Source organism: Pristiophorus japonicus, unplaced genomic scaffold, assembly GCF_044704955.1.
Source record: "Pristiophorus japonicus isolate sPriJap1 unplaced genomic scaffold, sPriJap1.hap1 HAP1_SCAFFOLD_214, whole genome shotgun sequence".
Classification (NCBI taxonomy): domain Eukaryota; kingdom Metazoa; phylum Chordata; class Chondrichthyes; family Pristiophoridae; genus Pristiophorus; species Pristiophorus japonicus.
The window spans coordinates 655,075-662,474 of record NW_027251843.1 but is presented as its reverse complement, the minus strand read 5'-3'; positions in this window follow the sequence as shown (position 1 = coordinate 662,474).

Genomic DNA, 7,400 nt, shown 5'->3' with positions numbered 1-7,400 from the left:
ATCCTGGGCTCAGCACCACTTCCCTACCCGTTCCCCATAACCCTTTACTGCCTTATCGTTCAAAAATCTGTCTATCTCCACCTTAAATATATTCAATGACCAGCCTCCATAGCTCTCTGGGGCAGAGAACTGAACAGATTTACAACCCTCTGAGAGAAGAAATTCCTCCTCATCTCAATTCTCAATGGGCGACCCCTTATTCTTAAACTCTGCCCCCAGTTCTAGATTCCCCTATGACTGGAAACATCCTTTCTGCAATTACCTTGTCGAGCCATCTCAGAATCTTATATGTTTGAATAAGTTCATCTCTCATTCTTCTAAACTCCAAAGAATATATGTGGAGCGGGCGGGGAAATGGAGCTGACTCCATGATCAGATCAGCCATGACCTTATTGAATGGCGGAGGGGCCGTATGGCCTACTCCTGTTCCTATTTCTTATGTTCTGATTAACCTGCTCAAACTTTCTTCATAAGTCAGCCCCTTCATCTCAGGAATCAACCTCATGAACCTTATCTGAATTGCCTCCAGTGCAAATATATCCCTCCTTACATAAGGAGACCAAAACTGTGCACAGTACTCTCGGTCTCACCAATACCCTGTACAGATGTAGCAGGACTTCCCTGCTTTTATATTCCATCCCCCTTGCAATTAAGGCCAACATTCCATTTGCTTCCTGATTACTTGCTGTCTCTGCATACTAACTTTTTGTGTTTCATGCGCAAGGACCCCCAGGTCCCTCTGTGTTACAGCATTTTGTAATCTCTCTCCATTTAAATAATAATTTGCTCTTTGATTTTTTACACTCGGTCCCTTCATATAAGTTATTACCATAGATTGTAAATAGTTGAGGCCCCAACACCGATCCCTGTGAAACCCAACTAGTTACCGTTTGCCAACCAGAAAATGACCCATTGATCCTGACTCTCTGTTTTCTGTGAGCTAGCCAATCCTCTATCCATGCTAATATATTAGCACCAACCCCATGTTCTCTTATCGTGTGCGGTAATCTTTTATGTGGCATCTTATTGAATCCCTTCTAGAAATCCAAATACACCACACCCACTTGTCCCCCCATATCCACCCTGCGCGTTACGTCCTCAAAGAACTCCAACAAATGTGTCAAACATGATTTCCCTTTCATAAAAACATGCTGACTCTGCTTGATTGAATTATGCTTTTCCAAATGTCCTGCTACTGCTTCCTTAATAATGAACTCCAGCATTTTCCCAACCACAGATGTTAGGCTAACTGGTCTATAGTTTCCTGCTTTCTGTCTCTCTTTTTTAAATAGGGGCGTTATATTTGCGATTTTCCAATCTGCTGGGACCTCTCCAGAATTCTGGGAACTTTTGTAGATTGCAACCAATGCATCCACTATCTCTGCAGCCACTTCATTTACGAGCCTAGGATGCAGGCCATCAGGTCCAGGGGACTTGTCCACCTTTAGTTCCATTATTTTACCGAGTACTTTTTCTGTAGTGATAGTGATTGTTTTCTCAGCACTGAATCTCTCACAGCCAGAATCTCAGAACAGACTCTTCTTCAAAAGGGTTCCTGTTTAAGGGTTCACGGGATTCGGGGGCGGGGAGAGGGGGCAGTAGGACATTGGCTGAAAGGTCTGATTCTGTGAGTAGGACTATGTCAGGCTGGTGCTTGACTAGTCTGTGGGGCAGCTCTCCCACTTCTGGCAAAAGTGCCCAGATGTTGGTGAGGAGGACGTTGCAGGGTCAGCACTGAGCCTGGGTGCGCTGTTCTAGCCGGTCCGAGCTGCTGTTATTCTGCCTGATTGGACGGTTATTATTAGAGACTCAGACCACAGCAGAAATCCCCCGTGCAAAAAATAACTGAAGAGACTGTCAGATCGGAAGAATGAAACTTCACCCACAGAGGAAGTGAAAGAGGGAGGTTGTCACAGCTGTACGTTTGTTAATGACACGGGAGAAAACTGTGAACCGGGCTCACAGACTAGAATAGTACAGCACAGAAGGAGGCCATTCGGCCCATCGTGCCTGTGCCGGCTCTTTGAAAAAATTACCCAATTAGTCCTACTCCCCCTCATTTTAAGAACATAAGAAATAGGAGCAGGAGTAGGCCACATGGCCCCTCGAGCCTGCTTTGCTATTTAATATGATCATGGCCGATCCGATCATGGACTCAGGTCAACTTCCCTGCTTGCTCTCCAGAACCCCTTAGTCCCTTGTCAGTTAAGAAACTGTCTATCTCTGTCTTAAATATATTCAATGACCCAGCCTCCACAACTCTCTGAGGCAGCAAATTCCACAGATTTACAACCCTCTGAGAGAAGAAATTCCTCCTCATCTCAGTGTCCTCTACCGTAAAGACTGATACAAAATATTTGTTCAGAGTTTCTGCCATCTCCATGTTCCCCATCACTAATTCCCTGGTTTTGTCCTCTCAGGGACCAACATTTATTTTAGCCACTCTTTTCCTTTTTATATACCGATAGAAACTCTTGCTATCTCTTTTTATATTTTGTGCTAGTTTACTTTCATAGTCTATCTTCCCATTCTTAATCATTTTTTTCATCATTCTTTGCAGGCTTTTAAAAGTTTCTCAATTTCTGTCCTTCCACTAGTTTTGGCCACTTTGTATGCCCTTGTTTTTAATTGGATACCATCCTTTATTTCTTTAGTTAGCCACGGATGGCTATCTTTTCTTTCACACCATTTCCTCCTCACTGGAATATATTTTTCTTGAGAGTTGTGAAATATCTCCTTATATGTATGCCATTGTTCATCAGCCATCCTACACTTTAATCTATTTTCCCAGTCCACTTTCGCCAAATCTGACCTCATACCTTTGTAGTCTCCATTATTTCAGCTTAGTATGCCGGTTAGAGATCCATCTTTCTCACCCTCAATCTGAATTTGAAATTGAACCATGTTATCCTCACTCAGTCCAAGGGGATCCTTTACTCGGAGATTGTTTATTAATACTGTCTCATTATACAGGACCAGATCTAAGATAGCCTGTCCCCTGGTTGGTTCCATTACATACTACTCAAGGAACCCGTCCCTTATGCACTCTATGAACTCTTCCTCAAGACTACCCTGATCAATTTGATTTATCCAATCAATGTGGAGGTTAAAATCACCCATAATTATTGCTGTTCCCTTTTTACAATCCTCCACTATTTCTTGCTTTATACTCCGATCAACAGAATTGCTAATGTTAGGGGGCCGATAGATATGCCCACCAGTGACTTTTTCCCTTTATTATTCCTTATCTCCACCCAAACTGTTTCAACATCCTGATCATTTGAGCCAATATCATTTCTCACTATTGCAGTGATTCCATCCTTTATCAACAGAGCAACACCACCTCCTTTTCCTTTCTGTCTGTTCTTCCGGATTGTCAAGGACGCCTGAGTATTTAGTTCCCAGTCCTGGTCACCTTGCAACCATGTCTCTGTAATGGCTATCAGATCATATTCATTTGTATCTATTTGTACCGTCAACTCATCTATTTTGTTATTTCGACAAAGAGCCTTTAAATTTGTTTTTTTACCCTTTTTATCTGCTTGTTTCCTCTCTCCTTCAAACTCACTTTCTTTATTTTTGCTTTCTAATTCCAGCTTTAGTCCCCTCCCTACTGAATCTATTCTCAGGTTCCCATCCCCCTGCCAAGCTAGTTTAAACCCTCCCCAACAGCACTGGCAAATGCTCCCCTCGAGGATATTGGTCCCGGCTCTGTTGAGGAGCAACCCGGCCGGTTTGTACAGGTCCCACCTCCCCCAGAAACGGTCCCAATGCCTCAGGAAACTAAAGCATCCTGCCTGCACCATCTCTCCCGCCACGCATTCATCTGCTCTATCCTCCTGTTTCTGTATTCACCAGCTCGTGGCACCGGGAGTAATCCGGAAATTAGAGAATAATTAGAGATTAAAGATTCTGAGAGAAGAAATTCTTCCTCATCTCGCTTTCACCTCAGCCCCCTAGTTCTAGTCTCCCCTATCAGTGGAAACATCCTCTCTGCATCCACCTTGTAAAGCCCCCTCATAATCTTACATGTTTCGATAAGATCACCTCTCTTTCTTCTGAATTCCAATGAGTAGATGCCCAACCTACTCAACCTTTCCTGAAAAGAAAATCCTCCTCATCTCTGGAATCAATCTAGTGAACCTTCTCTGAACTGCCTCCAAAGCAAGTATATCCTTTCTTAAATATGGAAACCAAAATTGCATGCAGTATTCCAGGTGTGGCCTCACCAATACCCCGTAAAACTGCAGCAAGTCTTCATTACTTTGATATTCCATTCCCATTGCAATAATGGCTAAGATTCCTGACCACTTGCTGTACCTGCATACTATCCTTTTGTGTTTCATGCGCAAGTACCCCCAGGTCCCGCTGTACTACAGCACTTTGTAATTTTTCTCCATTCGAATAATAACCTGCTCATTGATTTTTTTCTGCCAATGTGCATAACCTCACAGTTTCAAACATGATATACTATCTGCCAAATTTTAGCCCACTCACTTAGCCTGTCGATGTCTTTTTGCAGGTTTTTTGTGTCTTCCTCACACATTGCTTTTACTCCCATCTTTGTATCATCAGCAAACATGGCTATGTTACACTCGGTCCCTTCATCCAAATCATTAATATAGATTGCAAATAGTTGGGGTCCTAACACTGATCCCTGCGGCACCCTAGTAGTTACGGATTGCCAGCCCGGAGAATGAACCATTTATCGTGACGCTCTGTTTTTTGTTAGTTTGCCAATCCTCTAGCCATTCTAATATATTACCCCAAACCCCATGAGCTTTTATCTTGTGCAGTAACCTTTTATGTGTCACCTTGTCAATTGCCTGCTGGAAGTCCAAATACACCACATACACTGATTCCTCTTTATCCACCCTGTTCGTTACATCCTCAAAGAACTCCAGCAAATTTGTCAAACATGACTTCCCCTTTGTTATGTATTGTCCAGGTACATTAAATTTATAAGTGCAATGGTGCGCCATAGAGGATGCTGTGGTGGAAGACCGGAAAGTACCTGCAAGACAGAGTCTAAAAGTCTGCCCACCACACCTGAGAGGCACTCTGGAGTCAGACAATAAAGGACTAAGGTCACAGCAGTTACTACAACACCAGACTGTGTGGAGTCAGTAATTTGAGTGCGACATACATCACATTGGCGACAAGGACACGGACGAACTTCATGCATCATGCAACTATGGCTACTCTGGGCTCGTTAAAGGATTTTACAGTGGGAGGCCTTTACGAAAAGGCTCGAGTGCTACTTCACAGCAAACGACCTGACGGGGCACACGGACGCACTGAGAGAAGCGTAAGGCGATATTACTTTCCAGCTGTGGCGATGAGGTTTACTGTCTTGTCAGGGATTTGCTGGCACCCGGGAGTGCCAGGGACAAGTCATATGAGAAGCCGGTGGTACTCATTCGTGACCAACTTACGTGACCAAAGGAGAGCATCTTCACAGCCCGGTACAAATTCTATCACCACTGCAGACCTGAAGGCCAGGATGTCACCAAATATGCTACGGACCTCAGGAGACTCGAGGCGCGATGTGATTTTGGCACACACCTTGAAGACGCGTTGCGAGACATTTTTGTTTTGGGGATTGGCCATGAGGGTCTCTTTCTCAAGCTGCTATCCACGGAACCTACAGTCACCCTGAAGCGAGCCATCACCACCAGCAGGGCGTTTATGGCCTCGACTTGCAGCACCAAACAGATGATCCACACAGTCTCGAACCCGGCAGGCACTGTCCACAGGATAGCGCCCACCATTAACAAACTGCAGAACGTGGCTCTGCCTGGGGCAGAGAGCACGGACCTCGAGGTCCTGGAACTCAGAGTCCGCTGAGGGGGGCTAATCGAGTAGCACCATGCTGGCGCTACGGAGGAAGCCATGGGGCTCACCGGTGCAGGTTTGTGAAGTATACGTGCAATACCTGCCACACGAAAGGCCACCTTCAGCGTATGTTTAAAAGAGACACGACTCACCGTGTGGCTAAGGAGATGGCAGAGGGTCCATTTTCCAGGGAGGAGCAGGCAGAAGAAGACAAGGCATTGTTTGGATTGTACACGTGTACCGATGGTTCGGCCCCGGTGATTATGGAGGTCAAGATTAACGGAGTCCCAGTGAGTATGGAAGTAGATACTGGCTCGGGTCCATCGTTGATGAGTCAGGAAAATTTTGAAAAACTGTGGGTTAACCCAGCTGCACGACCCAAGCTGGTCCCGGTCATGGCAAAGCTGCGTACCTACACCAAGGAACTGATACCTGTTCTTGGCAGAGCAGATGTGCAGGTATCTCACGGGGACGAGACGCACGGTTTACCTTTGTGGGTCATTGCAGGCGATGGGCCGCGCTTCTCGGCAGAAGGTGGATGGGAAGGTCCGTGGGAGCTGGGAAGACTTCACTCCTCCACAGACCGCTGTCCCCCGGGTCCCCAAAGAGCAGCACCGACTGAGCTGGAGAAGAAGTAAGCAGTTCATCAGCAGCCTCAATTCCACAGGCCACAGCAACCCTGCAGCCCCAACCCTGGAAGAGCAGCTTTTCAACCCGGCTGCAGGAGTGGCGGCAGGTGCTGGAGCAGGAGCGGAGGCTCAGGAGAGGCGGCACCAGCGGCAGGAATGGAGGCTGCAGCGGCAGCGGAGGCTACGGAGGCGGCAGCTATGACTCGGGAGAACGCGATTTCTTGGACAGATACAGGAGCCAGAGCAGATGAGGAGTCAGAACAGAGGAAACGGCCAGATTCAAGATCATGTTTTGGCTGTTTTCTTTCCTTCTTTCTTCATTATTTCTTCTTTTCCAGAGAGTAAAATAGCAGGCCAGCGAGCTCAAGATGGCGGCAGCAGAGCTCTGCAAAGAACAAAGGCAAGCAGTACAACTAAAATGGCGGCGCCCAAGGGAAGCCTCTTGGAAACCACAAGATGGTGTCTTAAAAGGGAAATCCACCCGGGAATCTTAAAAGGGCCTTACACCGTTGGCGGTCCCCACAAAGAGACTTTTGTAACGCAAGAGCGAGTCTAAATGAGCAATGTGAATGTAGGATGACAGATTTATGATAAGAGTTAATATTTTAATTCTGAATAGTTACTGTGTTTAAAATTATGGATATGAATTACGAAAAGAGTTAATACCATGAGGTTCAGGTAAAAGGGATATGGACCCTTGACTAACATGACCAACGGACTAATGCGATTTTTGATTTAGCTGATTCATGCAATGGTTCAGTGGCTGCTAAGGCGACTACTTCAGCGCAGCCCATTACCTCGGGCAAAAAGGGGCTGTGTACAGCCACCGTACCTCACCCAGGTAACTGTTCAGTGTACCTGCAACCTTTTGACATAACATCTCTACCACATATTATATGTACCATACAAATGTACCATCTATGTATACCTACTTTC